We start from the raw sequence: 18,232 nt of genomic DNA, 5'->3' as shown, positions 1-18,232 counted from the left end.
TTGATGTGGCTTCTGGTTGCTCACTGGGAGTATGATGCATTATAATTAGCAAGATTCAGGATAAGTCTTTCTGAACATATTATTAAACTGAAGTCAGTGTGCAGGCTGGCTGCATTCTGGGTCAGGATCCTTCATTATTAACATATCACTAAACTGAAGTCAGGGTGCAGTAAGGTTGCCACCCGTCCCGTTGTCAGCGGGACACTCACGAGTTAAGCCACCTTATCCCGTTGCCCGCTGTATCAATTAGTGGGACCTGAAAAGTCCCGCTTTTGTAATCGCACTGAATTGCCATGGAAAAGTTGCAATTACTTCCGGCTTTTTTTACGGCAATTCAGTTACGTCACCAACTCGGACCTGCAGGCAAAGCTGCTGCCTGTTAGGTCCGGGTGCTTTAATTCATGCAGCAATTGGCTGCAATTCACAAAAGGGGTGGGGATTGGGGCAGAAAGAGCCCTGCAAATATTGCGGCTGTAGGAGCGCTTTGTTTTAAGCGCTTCTACAACCGCTAAAAAATTACCGAGATTTTTTTTTTTTTTTTTATAACAAGTGTTCCAGCCAGCCAGCCACCCTCCTCCATCCAGCCAGCCAGCCATCCTCCTCCTCCAGCCAGCCAGCCAGCCAGCCAGCCATCCTCCTCCATCCATCCATCCATCCATCCATCCATCCATCCATCCATCCATCCAGCCATCCTCCTCCAGCCAGCCAGACAGCCATCCTCCTCCAGCCAGCCAGCCAGCCAGCCATCCATGCAGTCAGCCATCCTCTATCCATCCAGCCAGCCAGCCATTCATCCATTCATGTAGCCAGTCATCCATCCAGCCAGGTATCCACCCATCAAGCCATCCATCCAGCAACTACTCCCACCAACCAGCTAGCCACTCCAGCCAGCCAGCCATCCAGCCCCCAGCCATTCATGCAGCCAACCATCCATCCAGCCATGCATCCATTCATTCAGCCATCCATCCATCAAGCCATCCATCCAGTCATTCATCCATCCAGCTGCTACTCCCACCAACCAGCTAGCCACTCCAGCAGCCATCCGTTGTACCCATAACAGCATCTCCTTCACCACTCTGGTGGTGATGTCATGGTAGAGGGTGTGGCCAGTGTCATATTGGCCACACCCCCATGTCCCACTTTGGCCAGCTTAAAAGGTGGCAACCCTAGTGTGCAGGCAGGCTGTATTCTGGGTCAGGATACTTCATTATGAGCATATCACTAAACTGAAGTCAGTGTGCAGGCAGGCTGTATTTTAGGTCAGGATACTTCATTATGAGCATATCACTAAACTGAAGTCAGTGTGCAGGCAGGCTGTATTCTGGGTCAGGATACTTTGTTATGAACATATTACTTAACTGAAGAACGTGTGCAGGCAGGCTGTATTCCGGGTTAGGATAATTTGTTATGAACATCTAGACAAAGGATGAAGGCAGAATCTACTTTATTAACTTAAACATCAGCTTCCTTAGTTTCTCTAACTTTCTGCTGATCATTTGAGTCACGTTATACTTGGAATCACCAGCAAGATTTAAAAAAGGGTTCTTTGCAGGAACCTTCTGCACTTTCCTAATGTGGGGACTCTGTCATCATAACCCCAGGCTATAGATATACTGCTTCTGAGAGTGCACAAACTTGGAAAAGGTATATTTGAAGACATGGTCTGATTTTGCACAGATATACAGATGAGTGTTCATCTGTGAGGGAATGATCTGTAAGCAGATGAACAATACGTTAAGTAAATGATAGCAGTGAGAATAAGTGCTTTGATATTATTTTAAAACTTAATATGACTGCTATGAAAGAATTCTGTCTGGTCACTATTTGATAATGGATATCTATATATAGCCTCATTTGTTTCTACATCACAACATCCCCATCCTTATACAAAGGGCTTTTAGAACAATTGCAGCCATTGTTGTCAGTCTACATAAAGACAATATGGTTTGGTGACTTTAACATGAATTTATGCCATATAATAGGTAAATTAACACCAAGTGAAAAAACATGACAACAACAATACAACTGATTGTTTTTCAGAATGGGAAGTAATAGGACACATACATATAAATAAGAAACACAACATTATGATGTAGGTTATTTTGTATTTTTGGGCCCTTTGTATGTGTTGACTGTTAATCCCTTCCTGGACTATTGGCCCATTAGGTCAACTGGGAGGGTCCATTACCTAGAGAGCCATCACAGTGACTCACATTTTCTTTTTTTTCTTCCTGTCCTAACTTGTATCTATGTGGCTAGGCAAGGGAGAGGAGTTTTCCCTCCAACAGGCCTGCCCATCCCCCCACAGCAGAACACTGTTTCTACCAGGGGGATTTTGCCACCCAGTTTTCCCACAAGTGAACCTGAGCCTTTCCCACCCTCCAAGAGAGGCAAGTGGGCCACAATACTTCACTCCTTCCTCTCCCTGCTTGCTTCATGTAGTGTTAAGGCCAGTAATTGAACCCAGGTCACAGGGGTCATAGTTAGGGTGCCATTTCTCTCTGTGCCATGGAGACAGGATGATTATTTTGTACTGCCTCATATTTTATTAGAATGTTGTAGTTCAAGTTTCCTTTGCTATTTTATACTCTTTGGGAAGTTTGGGGTGAAATGATTTAAATTTTCTTCTGGCAGTGAAAGTCTTAGATCAAATGGTAGAATTTCTCAATCAACGTTTCCAGGTAGAAGAGAATTATTGATGGAGAGCCCATGGAGGAATGGTGGTTGGATTGGAAGCAAAAATTCAGTTGTCTGTATTTAGGTTACAGGACATGGTCTCATGAAGTTAATAAAGGTTTGTAAAACCAGAAGCTGTAGTCCTTGAAAACTCTAATGTTTTAAAAATGTTAAGGTTGATTATTCTTAAGGATGGTTTGCAATTACTTTAAAAAGTTTGGATAAAAAGTATTTAGTATTGTTAAAAGTTTAAGACTAATGAGGTTACTAAAGTGTTTTTCCACTTTATTTGGAAGAAATGTGACAAGAGATAACACTTAAATCACTTTGGTTGGAACTCCCCCACTTCATTCTTTACAATCAACTTATACTAACCCACAAACTACTATGCTACCCTGATAAAAGCCCTGCACTACAAAACATGCTACAGCCTAGCACCAAAACTAGACTCCTACGTTCCAATCAAAAACTTCTATTACATGTGTCCAAACCCAATAATTCCACAGGTATAGCCCTCTAAAGTAACTCTATAGCCAAACACTGGAACAACCTTCCCACAAACATATCAGGCATTACTTTTACTCCCTCCTTCAAAAAGGCATTCGAATCCCACCTACAGCAATCATGGCTCTGCAGCTGTGACAACCCTGGTTAAACCGTTATACTTCCCCCTGCTCTGCTATCGCTTCCCTCTCCCTGCACTAATTTCTTCCACTAACATGTCCCCTTCCTTATCTATCCTACCTTTACTAACCCCCCACCCCAGTCTTTCTACATCAAACCACTCTGCATCCTTCACATTTATATCCCCCCGCCTCCACACTGGCATTACATGACTGTAAACCATAAATATGCTTTGGCTTCCTACTGCACTCAAACACCTCCCCTTCTCCCAAACCATTACTTCCCCACTAATACTCTCTCTCTCCTACTTTCGTGTACCCCCCTTCTTACAATAACTTTACTTAATCCTCATTGTTAAGAACCTGTGAATCAACTTTGATTTCGAGATGTTTGAGCACATATATAATCTGCATGAAGCCAGAAATGAAATACTGTATGGAGATCTTTCTATTTTTTTACTCTGTCTTAAACTAAATTACCACTGTATACTGATATAACTCTATTTCAAAAGCATTATTTATTTCAAAACATCTTACGTATATTGATATCTCTGTATTTCAAAAATGTCTTATTATTTCAAAATGTCTTTGTAAACAAAACTGTTCGACAAGAAAATTATGTACTCTGTATTAGAAGCTTTTCTCCCCATGCCTCTGCTGAAAAAGGACCTGTGTCCAGTCGGACCTTTCCGGTTAACAAATGTTAAATAAATAAAATAAATAAAATAACTGGGGACTAGCACTTTGGATAATTATATTTTAATCATGACAATATTGCAAGAAAGACTTATAAGGTTCTTCCTTAGTTTCAATTGAGCTTTAAAGTAGCACAGGATGGGATGCCAAGAATTTATTGATAATGATCTGGGGGCTCAGAGATACCATAATGAAAAGTAATGACAACGACTTGTTTACTTAGTTATTTTATTCATAAAGCCTTTGATGTTGTAGAGCACATGAGATTACTTGAAATATATTACCTGCTTAAGGTTTTTGTGATAAATCTTATAAGTTTTGCAAAAGTCAGTATGAAAAGACAACTATTACGCCTTTAGTAAACAAATATTTTAGGATTGGGCTACCTGTAACATGTGGAGTAAAACCAGGATGTCCCCTCAGTGGAACATTATTTATATTAATTATAAATACAGAACTAGCAAATGTAGTTTGCAAACCTGAAGCTGGTAGATGACATATTTCTCCTACTGTTAATTTACCTCTTGCTTTGCTTACACAGATGATGTCATAACTGTGATGCAGGACAGAAAAGGGGTGAAAGGAACTATTACTCTTCTGTAAGACATTTTACCAACTGTAGCATAAAAACTCAAACTTGGCTTTGATAACTTTTGTTCTTTTGCTGACATATTCCCATTTAAAGCTTCAAGTTGCCAGGTATTCAGTTTGCTTCAAGAGATATCTGTTTCTTTTGGAAGGAGAACATGCTAATGCTTTGTCCAGAATTACAATGTGGAATGCATTTAAAGTATCTTTTTAAAAAACTGTGTGTTTATTCAATACTGTGCTGTTAAAGCAGTTTGCATATTTAAATAGTGTGGTTAATTTACTATCCAAACTAGTCCTGGTATTTTCCTGTTTCTAGGGAATCTCGCCTTAAAAAAACACTTGTTATAATTCTGCTGTAAACAGGGGGTTGCATCTTGTTAATCAGATAGTTTCTTTTGCTTCCCTGCATTTCTTTTACTTACTGAAGACTGTACTTCCTAAAAAGATTCATTAACAGCCCATGTTAATTTTTTCCTATGCTGCTGAAGTTGAATTCTTAACAGTCCCCTAAACTGAAGAAATGGGACAAAAATAGTTATGACTATGCTGGATTTCTTAATTAATGGAAATTACATATAACACAATTGGCAAACTTCATATCTTATTGATCCATGGGAAAAAAGTATGGAAGGAGATTTGTTTGTGTATCCAAAGATTTAAAGCATTCTGACAAGTGTATGATTTTCTGTGGAGACTAATGTTAGGGAAATTGTCTGCTAGGAGTGAAATCTGGTATAAACAACAGTCGGAGCCCCTCTGTCTAGTAGTAGCCATCAAGTTGATGAAGCTTTATCTCATGCGTTTTTAGGATATAACAGAATTAAGGTATCATGAAGACTGGTTAAAACACATTATTTTTCACCGTTATAATGAAGCATTATCCAACTTTTTTTTGCCTTAGGAATGATGGGGTGGGTGAAGAAGTCAGTGTTGTATTGAGATATCATTGTAAATAATGTGCATATATATTATTCTTATAATTACTATTTTTTGCTTCCTTTTTTTACTATTTTTTAATTTCTGATACATAGCAATGCATTTATATGAATTGACTGATATGGTCTTCCTGGAGAGATGAAGTGTGGCCTGCGGGAATGTACTGGCAAAGTGTAAATGGTCATAAGGCTCAATAGCCTTAAAATATCTGTCAATCTATGTATCTATAACTGTACAACAAAATGTAACATTTCCCTACATTTTGTGAACATTCTACTGGTGATGCCGGAGGAGTACAGTCACATTTGGTGGAGGTTGAATAGACTGTTTATGATGTTGTGGATATTACTGAGTTGAATGGTTTTGTCTAAAGTCCTCCTTCAGATGTGTGATGAGACTAAGCTTTTCTTGAGTGATGATAACCAGTAATGGAGTTGTCGCAGACTGTGTGTGAGTGTGTGTGTGTGTGTGTGTGTGTGTGTGTGTGTGTGTGTGTGTGTGTGTGTGTGTGTATGTGTGTGTGTGTGTGTGTGTGTGTGTGTATGTGTGTGAGTGTGTGTGTGTGTGTGTGTGTCTGTGTTTTATAATACTGCTAGTCAGTCATCAGCCCCCCCCCCCAGAGACAATTGACCTATTAATTCCCCATGACTGTAGCAAGGAAAAAGTGGGAGGGACCACCAATTTTCCTTGTCACAGTCATCAGGGGTGGTTTGAAAGTTTTTACCTTACAATACCTTAAGTCCCTGTGCATTCACGGCTAAGTAGGGGAAGGAACTTTTGCAACAGGCTGACTGCAGTGATTTACCCCACTTCTGCAAGGAATATTTCCAGCAAGCAGACTCCACCCCAAACATAAAGCATGGAAAGTGGGTTCCTGGTCTCTAAAAGGGAAACTACAATTCATTTTTTTCCATAAGGACCTGCAACTCTTGCCTCCCACCAGCAGAGGTGAGGGACACCGACCTTCTCTCCTCTGCCCCCCACGTGGGTCCTCCAGCACTGGGGCCACTAGTCATAGAATATGTTACTGCTGGTACTAATTTACCAACCAAGGTGTCAAGAAAATGACATGAGAATCCAGTGTTCATGCCTGTGCAATCCCCATTTTGAACGTCAGTGTGAGCCCAGCCTTCAGAAGTTCTGGATTAAGTGATGCGTTGTTTGGTGATGACTGACAACTTCAAGGCTGCTGCTGCTTCACACTGTTCCACTAAGGCGGTTCATTTTGTAGTTTTGATGTAAATCTACAACTTATTCAAACAAAATCGTTTTTTTCAGACTTTCTTGAACCTTTGGATGTTGCTGCTCTACAATTTAGATCACTGATTTACATCAGTAAGGTACTGTATTCTGATGACTCCTTTGGGAATTCTTTTGTTGCCGCTCATGGTGCCCAGATATTTCATTCAAAAAGGGACATTTTTTAGTCTGGTTGTTTTGTATAGCACAAAGCCTCTCTGCAATGTTGCTCATTTTATCTCCAATTGAGGACTGAAAACGTCACTGATGAGACTTTGGGCTGTTTTGAAAATGCATTGTTCAGCCATTTTTATTCTATAAAAGACTTTTGACTCATTGGGTGTTTTGATTTGGGGATGGGCACTCTTTCTAGACTTTAAATGTTCCCAAGGGCAGGATTTTCATTTACTCATTGTTTTGTTATTTGACTTGCAAAGACACATTTGTCACTGCCAAAGTCAGCTCAAACTGCTATTTCTGTGGAGACTCTGGTCACCTATGTATGTACTGCATGTGTTGAAATGCTGTGATACTTGTGGTTAAGGGCATATAGTATCCAAATTTCTAAAATATTTTTACAGGTACGGCTACTTCTCATTTTTGGGAGGATTGCCCATGGATTTAGAGTGACACAAACCATCTTCAGGAAAGCCCAGTGTCTTCGAGTTCTGAACTGGAAAGGTTTTTGAAAAATGAAGATATGTCATTTGCATAGACTTCTGATATAGATGCAGGAAAGGCTATCACGTTTAGTTTGGAGCCAGAGTTGGATAAGAACATATAACTTGAGGTCTGGGGTCTTATGAAAGGTCATGATACTGATCAGATGATACTTTTTTGGTGTGGGAACTGCTTGGTTGCATTCACACTATTTATTTTGCCCATTTGAAAAGCTGTGACACCATCAAAGGCAACAGTGTTTTTCATGATGTTTTGTATTGATTTTGTGAAGCTTCAAAGTTGTTTAAGTGAGCTGAAATATTCTTGGGAGTTATGTATGTCTGTATGTTATATGTGTAATGATGTGACAGGGCTCTCCTTCCAGCCCTTTTTCCTTTAGTTTATTGACATATTCTTTGTTAAACAGCTTCTTATTGCCATGATTCGAATGAGGTGGTCTCTGGATTTTGAAAGATTCTTCTTTTGACCATGATATTGAGACATTATCAGCTCCCACCTTCTCCTTCTTTGAACAAGGATAAATGTATTGGTTTGGGCAGCAAGAAGGTACTCAGCGGAATTCAGTTTTATGAGTCACAGCTTATGCACTTCAGTATTAATCTTTGTGTTTCTAGTGATTATTTTGGAGAATGCCAGTAGCTGTTGCATTGATTATAGCTAAGTATTTGAAAGCCAATTGGATATCCTTCTGAAAAAAAAAGTTTTACTATTTGCTACAGGAAATTATTTTGTTGGGTTTAGCGTCTTCATGAGATGTTGGAGGTGAACCTTACAGTTACCTTTATGAAGTTGTGTGTAGATGTTATCTTATCCCTGTTTACAGGGGTGTTTATATAAACAACTGGAGAATGGGGGAGTTAATACGGCAAATGCTGTCATATACTTAACTTCCTGCAGATGTTCTACTTGATTTAAATTATGATGGGTCCCCTTAGATTGGCCTTGTTTTTATTTCAGTTCAGATATGAATGTCTGCAATATGAGACAGAGCTGGGTGAGTGCAACGTGAAAGGTGACGGGGATGGTTTCTTTACTACAGTATAACTCTGGAATTACAGGGATAGTAGCATAAAAACTAAAGCAACAAGAAAAGGTATTTAATGATTGTGGCAAGGCATTATGTATTTCTGAGTGAGATTTCTTATTCCCAGACAACAAACAAGGCATTTTTCACAGGTTGCTTTGGGCAGGTACTGATTTCCTGCTTTAAGACTTTGTGTGCTGCCTTACCCATCAGACATTGCCAATAAACGGCCTTTTGAAATTTAAAAGCTCTTGGATAGTGTTTCTGACACTGTTAGGAAACAGTAGAGCATGTATTTCTCACTTGTTAGAGGGATTTGTGTGTGTGTGTGTGTGTGTGTGTGTGTGTGTGTGTGTGTGTGTGTGTGTGTGTGTGTGTATGTGTATGTATATATACTCCTTCCTTCAGGGTTTCCAAGGTTCTGTTCTTTGACAATTTCCTTGTATCATATTTTGCATGGTTGCTACACTACCATTCTATCCCAGTCTGAAATCACCTTTGACAAGCTGGTGTCTCATCTGTTTGCAATGCTCATTCTGCTCATTTTCTTTACAATAGAAAGAGGGGTCTATATTACATTATCAAAAAGCTGTTATATCGAACGGCTTTTCATTAAAAGTCAAACTCTTATAATAGCGAAAGCCCAAATGTGCGAATTCTTTCCCTGGGAAAGAAATCGCTAGCCCTACCATGAACTACACACTACTTTAAACATAACAAAGTGGGGGCTTCACACCCCCCAATGTGGGGGGCTGTGCCTCCCACACACACCCTTACTAAATATACCAACTCCAAAATCGCACTACAGTGGGGGAAAAGGGCAAACCCAGGGAAAGAATTCGCTCATTCGAGTGTTCGCTATTAAAACAGTTCAACTTTTATGGGTCGCTGAAAAGACGTTCGATATAACGGCTTTTTGATAACCTAATATAGACCCTAGAGAGAGGGATACTGAAATATGCCTTACCAGAAGTCAGATTGATGTAAGATTTGAAAACAATTACTGGGGAAGATTTTGTATATTTCTTTTTCTTTTGATTTGTATTTCTTCCTGCAAATGGATTCATGATGTTATGCTGTATGTCACGCTGTATGATAACCTCTGCATCTGATATATTTTCAAGAAAAGTTCCCTACTCCTTTTTTGGTAAATGCCATGGAATCTTTTGCATCTACCTGAGCTAACACCAAGACAGACAGGAGCCTGGTTTAGTATAACCTGACTCAATTAATTCCAATAATGAGATGGGCTGTTGGTATCACTAAGTTAGGGAGATACAACACTCTTAATTATTTTTAATACTTCATATCTGACTCCTTCACAGCTTGACTTATATGTTTTAGAGTAACTGATTGCTATGTCTTTTATTATACAATTCATTTGATATATAATAACAAAGTCCTCATTGATTTTTAGAACCCCTATACATTGACATGACGTCCTGCAGACTCATCAATATTTTGGGGGAATAAGCTGGAATAAATCTTTATATTCTTAGAGTGATATCATCAAATGCTCAGTGGTATTTACGTACTGATATAAAAAAAATAAAATTGTCATCAACATGCTTTTTATTTTGAAGTACTGAGATGAAAAAACAAATGATGTCATATGGATGTCACATCAAGATCTTTCCTTCTTAATCCATATTTAAAAGGAAATATCTTGATGTCACATTGAGATCTTTTCTTTTAAATATGGATTGGTTTCAAACTTTGTAAATATCTGAGTCATTTTTGTAACAAACATGCTCTAGGAGGTATATCTACATTCATGTTGTTAAATTAGAGAACAAAATAAATTGATTTTGTACCAACCATTGTAGAGGAAAACTACATTGTTTCAACCATTATAATTTACAGCTGTTAGAAGTTTTCTGTCCACACTTTGCTTAACAAGCCTAACCTGTATTTTTAACACTACAGAGATACTTATATCCCATTATCTAACAAACAGCCTGCGAGCATAAATACATCCTTCACACACACACACACACACGCGTGCGCGCGCGTGTGTGTGTATCTATAAATATGTCTAGTCTATATCTTTCTACAAGTATATGTCACTCAGTTTAATATACACAAATGATCCAACATAACTGATCTAAGACACTTCATCTAACCCAATGACAACTCCCCCTGCCCCAGGATAAAATGTAACAACTCAATAGTCACACTACAGAGGAAGAAAGGAAAAAAAAACTAGAAGTGAACCACCAGCTCATGCAATGCAGCTCACTGGGTTAAGCAAACAGTAATATTACTTATACGTCTTTAAGAAAACTCATGTTAATGATAAAAAAATGATCAACCTTCCTTAGTATCAGAGTTATAACTAATAAAACATACTGAATAATATTGTTACATCAGATGTAATTAGATCACTTTTTAGACCATGCATGATTAAGTGTTGGGCCACTTGAATGACACTCTTAATAAATATATCTTTATGTATATATATATATATATATATATATATATATATATATATATATATATATGTGTGTGTGTGTGTGTGTGTGTTTATATTAAAAGGTATACTTTTTTGAAGTCAAATTTGATATAGTTGAGACCACATGATTGACTTTCTAAAAAGTTGGAACAGTATAAAAAACTCTGAATCTATATTTCTGCAGGGGGGGTGCAAGCCTCCTGCCCCCCCCCACAAATTATATATATATATATATATATATATATATATATATATATATATATATATATATACACACATATATAGAGATCGATGAAGTTCAACTCTATATATATATATATATATATATATATATATATATATATAAACACATACAGACATACATACATTTATGTATGTATACACAATGATATAATATAGATATGTATATTATAGATATGTATATGTATGTGTGTTCAGGAAAATGGATTACACTGTAAGTTTAAAGAGTATTGCTCCTGACACCCTCTAGAAGGACAGATGCAAATTTAGCAAAGCATCTGCAAATCATCCTTGTGGGTTATATTTAATACTCCTTGGAATTAGTCCAGATTGCTCTATGTTGCCTAACCCTATCCAAGTGCTAATATTTACTATAAATTGCATGTTCAGGTTTGGCTAGCACCTATGTTTAAACAATAATTGGCACTTAGCAATCTTGGAACAGAAAAAAAAAAACCTTTACATGCAGATTATTTATTTATTGGTTTTATCTACTGGCATTTGCTTACAGGGATAGGCCACTGGGCTGTTTTCAGTGGAGGCCCAGGGAGAAAAGTTCCACAAAAAACAGTACATAGAACAGGATCGAACAATTAGTAAAGTTCCACAAAACATGTTCATAGATAAGCAACTGAACAATTGGTTGAAGTAGAAGTAAAACCACATATAGGTTCATAGGTTCATAGGTTTATACTAGGCTATCTGCCCTAAGGCATTTATAAGCCTAGCCCAAATTTTTGTGGCTTACGCCACCCCTTATATGAAAAAATACTGTGCCCATTAGTTTGTTGTGCCTCTGTCCAGCAGTGACACAGAGATGATTCCCGGGGTAAACCTACGATCTCCCATCCACAGGTCTAGATTTCTCTTGAACAGAGTCAGCGAGGTGCTCTGCCTCACATGGACCGGGATTTTATTCCACAGCATAGGGAGTCTCTGAGTGATAAATCTATCCCTCCAGCACGTCCTATTTATATCCGTGCTAAGGTTTAAGTCGCTTGCTCTAGTGGTTTTGGTGGATTTGGATTTTTGAGGTGGAGCATGTCCATTAATTCGGGTTGGACATGGCCTTGTATGTCAGGCACATGTCACCTCTGAGCAGACGGTATGCGACTGAATAGAGCTGGAGTTTCTTCAATCTGGCAGCATATGACAGATTTTGGAGTCCTTTATCCTTTTGGTGAGGAACTTTTGGGGTCTCTCCAATTGCTGCAGATGTCGGGTGAGATACATCCCGAATGGGGCATTGTACTCGATCATTGGTCTGATAAGTGAAGAGTACAGGGAACAATGACCTCACTAGATCTGGATGTGAATCCCTTCATGATCAGGTGGGCAATGTAGAAGGTCTTTCTAACCACTTTAGCAATGTGAGTGTCAAAGAAAGGCCACTGTCAACCTGGGTCCCCAGGTCCCTGATAACCTCTTCTGTGCTTAGAGGATTGCCACCTATAAGGTAGCTTGGGGGTACCTTGTTTTTCCCGAAGGGTTTGACTATACATTTTTTGGCGTTTAACTTCAGGCCATGGCTCTGGCACCAGCTATCTGTTTCCGTGAATCCCTTCTGAAGGATATCCGTGTCCAATGCACTTTCCACTATGGCCCAGTTTGCAGTCGTCTGCAAACTTTGTCAGCCAAAGTCCTCCCATGCTGGCCTGTACTTCTGAGAAGTAGATGCCAAACAATAGGGGCCAAGGACCGAGCCCTGTGGGACACCACTTGTGACTGGCTTGGAGTCTGACACAGCGCCAGCAACTCTAACCCTGTGGGTTCTGTCCTTAAGCCAGTTTGCAACCCATCTTGTGACATATGGGTTTACATTTAAGCTGGTAAGTTTTTCTACAATACCGAGTGGGGTATTGTGTCAAAAGCCTTTGCAAGGTCAAGGTAGGCTGTATGGACTGCCTTTCCCTCATCAATGGCCTTGGTGACTGTTTGAAGAAGTCGACCAAGTTCAAAGGCATGATCTTCCCTTGACAAAGCCAAACTGGGTCGGGTCCAATGTCTGCAAGTCCCTATATCTTTGTTTATGAGCTCCATTATGATCCTCTCCATAGCTTTGCAGACTAGACTTGTTAAGCTTATGGGCGGTAATTACCAGGGTCCGTGAGGCGCCGCCTTTGTGGAGTGGGACCACAGTTGCCGTCGCCACTCCTTGGGCACGTATCCTGTGGTAAGGCTGAGATTAAACAGCTGCCTTATGTGCGGGTTAATTCTTCATTTAGCTCGTGTAGCACACAGCCGGGGACACCATCCAGTCCCACTGATGCTGTGTTTTTAGCTTTAGAGAGAGCAGCTTTCACCTGCGCATTTGAGATGTCCGGGAGGCTACACTCGGCTGGGATAGTTATCTCTCCTTTAGGGGAGAGGGTGAAGTTTGCACTGAACCTGTCTGCCAGTATGTTGGCAATGTCTGTGGGTTCAGTGATTTTTGTATCATTTTGGACTAATTCTGAGCATATCTGGGAGTTTCCACCCAGGTTCCTAACATAGCTGAAAAAGGCCTTATGATTGTCCTTTGAATCCATGGCAATTTTTCTCTCAAAATTGGCCTTAGTTGATTTTATGAGTGCTCGTATTTTTTTACTAATAATGATCATCAACTAATTGATATGTCAATTAGTTACAATTAATACAAACTTAAATTACAAAGTGAGATCAGATATATGTGAACAGGCAACATTATATGAAGCTTCTGCCATAGACGTAGTCAGCTTATTTGAGGCATTTTATAGGTAGAGATTATTTAAGAGGTAGAGTGGAAACATTAAGACAACTAAGTGTATGAATATAAGAATAAACTCATCAAGTATAGGTAGTCAGGATTTAAAAAATGGAGGCTTGGTACAAGTACAGTTCCAGATAGAAGAGAGGTCATTTTGTAAAGAAGTTTTGAATGATACAATGTTTTGATTAGATCTAAGTGTTAATGGAAGAACATTCCAGGCTCTGGCTACAGAACACAAGTATAACAGTTGGCCAGCAGGTAAGTTAGGCTTGTGTATCTGTAGGAGGTGTTGATTTTCGGATCTGAGAGACCTTTTGCATTGATAGTTGATAAATAGTGAGGTAAGGACAGGACAGTAGGAAGGTCTGTAAACTATTTTATGTGCAGTTGTTAATTGCAAGTAGAAATTATAGTGTGGGAGTTCTAGCCAGTTGAGAGAGTGTAAAGCTATGCAGTGGTGGGTAGAATGTAAAGCATTTGTACCAAACCTAGTGACTTTGTTATAACATATTTCAAGTTTTGTTTTTAGAGTGGATTGTAGGTTAGTGAGTAATGGGGCACCATAGACGAGAGAGGGGATATGTGGTAGCAAAGGGTTTTTAGTGGAAGGGCTAAGAAAGTGTTTGTTCCTATAAAGAATGCCTAGCTTTTGGTCTCTTTTGTTAACATTATGCTGAATGTGCATGTCAGATTTTAGCTGTTTAGCTGTTCATCTATGATTACAACCAGTAGTTTAGTGTCAATAATAACTTCGATTACTGTTTTGCACTGAGAGAGTATGGTAAACTGAACTTTATTTAAAAGGCTTCTTTTCTTGGGGGAAAACAGAATTAGCTTGGTTTTGTTTGGATTAAGTAACAGATGAGTGTTACTAAGGCAGTTGTCTATGGAGGTAAAGGCCAATTGAGTGATTTGTTGGAGATCAGATATGGTATCCGCAGAACAAATAAAAGTTGAATCATCTGCATATTATTTTAGAGACCTCCAACTGAATGAAGAGTGGAGATTATTAATAAAGATGCTAAATAAGAGGGGCCCTAATATAGAGCCTTGGGGAACACCAGTAGAGGTGAGTAGATAAGAAGAGGGAGAAGTGTTTCGTTAAACTGCCTGTTGTCTGTCTGATAGACAGCTTGAGAACCAGTTAATAGAATAAGTAGAGAGTCCATTTTGAGAGAGATGATTTAGAAGTAGTGGATGAGAGACTGTATCAAAAGCCGTTGATAGGCCAAGAAATAGGGAAGAGACAATTTTGCCTGAGTCTCTGGCTTTTTTATCTGTATCCATGAAAGAAATCAAAGAAGTCATTGCACTGTGACCTGGTCTAAAGCCATGTTGTGCAGATGATAGAATTTGGTTATTAATGAGAAAGTCAAGAAGTTGAACTTGTATACATTTCTTGAGAAGCTTGGGAATGGGAGAAACAATGGCGAAAGGACGATAGTTAGAGATATCAGTGCAGTCACCTCCTTTGTGGAGGGGTAGAATAAATGCCTTTTTCCAGATTTTTGGAATGTAGGATTCAAGGATAGACCTGTTGATAAGTATACTAATAGGGTAGGCTATGGGATCAGCAGCTAGTTTTAGATATTCTGTGGGTATTTTATTAACTACATTAGAGCTAGTTTTGAGTTTGAGTAGTAGTCATTTGTGGTAATAGCTGGAACAGGTTTAAGAGTGAATGTGGGTGTTAGATGGGTTATTATTTCAGAAGAATTGAGGGAGGACAAAGAGGAAGAAAACTGGGTAAAAGGGGACAGTCTTGATGGTGTAATAGAATTAGAGATTGTTTCTCAGTGATGTTGATGAAAGTTCACAATGATATTTGATATAGTGTTAATAAAATGGGAGTTAAAGAGACTGGCCATTTCTGGATGACTTTTTTCTGGAGATGGACATGGATTGTTTTTTGTGCCCAGGTTTAGAAGTGAAGATATCCAGAATTTTTTGGGGTTTTGCTTATGATTGGATTGAAGTTTTAGATAATATTCTTTTTTTGTCTTTGGTTACTTGTTTTTTTTTTTTTTACTTGATTGCGAAGCTGTCTGAATTTCAAAAGGTCAGGAGGATTTTTATTTTTTAGCCATTGTTTCCAGATTTTGTCCCTGTTTAGCTTTAATTCTTTTGTTGGTTTACTTAACCATGGGGCATAGTTAGTTTTGATTATTTTTATTCGGGTGGGTACAAGACTATTTAGGATTTCTAGAAAAAAAATATTAAAGTAGTCCACCACATCATCTAGGGGAATAGTTTTAGGATGCTCTACTTCATATTTTTCAGTAGATTGATAAATATTTGAGGTTCAAAATTGGCCATATTTTGTATTTTTATAGTGGTGGCCCTTTTGAAGAGAGAGAGATGTCCTAAGAACAAAGGCAGGGAGATGATCACTTAGTGCATTTGGAAGAGTACCAGATGAGGAGATTTTACTCAGGTCAGTGATCAATATCCAATCTGGGATGGAGCTGTCCTTATTATCCCTATTGAATCTGGTAGAAGTGGTAGCAAGTTGAGTGAAATTAAATAGGTTAATATTTGAGGATGGAAACTTACAGCATAAGGTTAGCCAACTGATATTGGTATCACGTAGAATGATGGTTTCATTTTTAATTGTGTTAGTGATCCAGCCAAGGGTTTTGTTCCAAATGGGTATATTATTGCTAGGGTTATATAAAGAACTACTATGCATAATTTTTTAGATTTATTTATTTTTAGGAATGAGATGAGAATTTCAGCGATAGAGAGCTGTGGAATGGTATTAGAGTATGAGGTAATGTTGTAGGTACGAGGGAAGAGGAGTGTAATACCGCCTTCAGTTTTATGAAGCCTGTATCTGACTTTATGGCGTTGAAACCTGGAGGGAGGAATTCAGAGTCTTCTGCATTAGGTTAGATTAAGAAAAAGTTAACATATATATTCTTTGAAGTAGCAAGTTCTGCATTTGTTATTTCTTCCTTAGCAAGTACAAGATGACATGTAATATCTGTTGTCAGCAGTACAGAGAACAACATAAAAATAGCATAAATGAACATAACTTTCACTAAAATGACAATATTTTGTAGCATATATTGCAGTAGCTTATTAATATAGTTTTTCAATAAAAAATGTTGATACTGAACTGATAGTTTAGACAGTCATAGCAATGAGTCAATAAAACATACAAACAAAAAAAAAAACAAACAAAAAAAATACAGAGTACAAAGGATTGGTCCAGATAAAGTCACTTTAGCTTGCAGGTCTGGGAGACTCTTTCTCTGATAACTTCTGTGTGGCAGGAATAAAGATGCCTTATATTGAGTTTCAAGTAGTTTATTTAGTTATGTAGGTAGAGGGACAACTATTGAAGTGGGAGAAGAAGGCAGCGGCATAGGAAGCAGCTTTAGCAATACGATCCCTTAGAGGAGGACTACAGTATAATTTATTTAAGTCATCAACTAACTGAGAAAAGTTTGATTTTCAGAAGTCCCTAAGCATAGAGCTATTTACAGGGGAAGTACCATCAGTTTTAAAGGGAAAAAGGTCAGATTTAACAAGACATGATGATGCATATGGAGCTGTACAAGAAGTGGCCATATTTGTGAGGACTAGATCCAGGATACTGTGGCCCCTAGTAAGATGGTTAACTATTTGTAAAAGAGGGTTAACTTTGACAATGTAAAGGAAGCACTGGGCATGCTGGCCATTGACACTGTAGGTCAGCCAGTTTATTGATTGATAGTTGAGGTCCCCCAGTGGAAAGATCTTGGACTAAATGGGAATGTCATCTAATGAGTTAAGATAACTATTTTGCTCAGAAGGGGACATAGCAGGTGCTCTATAGCTAGCTATGAAGTGGCAATTAGTCTTGCTTAGGGTGAGTTGGACTTCCAGGAAGGAATCTGTCATGAGGTGATGATATCCTTGACAAATACAGTTACTCCTCCACAACTGCCAGTGAATCTGAAGATGTGATCAACATTATACCCAAGAATAAGGGAAGTGCTTTCATTGCTCTGTAACTGTAAGGTGGTATTCATAGTCCCATAGTCCACAGAAGTGTAATCACAATTGGTGAGCAGTGGCGCTATGCCTATATGCATATCAGCAAGGTGCAAAAGATTAGCGCTAATTATGGCAAAGCATGGCTCTGCACAGAAATGCCCACAGCAGATCTACTTACTCTAATTGTCCTAATTGTCCTAAATCCCTTTAAGTTCAGTCATATACAGAGATATGTATGCAGAGCACATTGCACTTACACTTTAATAGAGGTACACACCTGCTCTATGGTGTGATTCATAAACCGCAGCATGGCTGAGCCTAATTTACATTATATGTTTGTAAATCAGCTCCAGCTTATGCCAGTT

General features: G+C 38.7%; 1 protein-coding gene across 1 annotated transcript in view; it reads right to left on the bottom strand.

Annotated features, from left to right (window-relative positions):
- PENK (proenkephalin) overlaps nt 1-18,232 on the bottom strand; it is a 191,423-nt gene that overhangs the window by 120,624 nt on the left and 52,567 nt on the right. The window lies entirely within an intron of this gene.

Source organism: Protopterus annectens, chromosome 3.part0, assembly GCF_019279795.1.
Source record: "Protopterus annectens isolate FY-2018-M chromosome 3.part0, PAN1.0, whole genome shotgun sequence".
NCBI lineage: Eukaryota > Metazoa > Chordata > Ceratodontiformes > Protopteridae > Protopterus > Protopterus annectens.
Note: the sequence above shows the minus strand (reverse complement) of the source record. Positions and strands in the feature narration are given on the sequence as shown.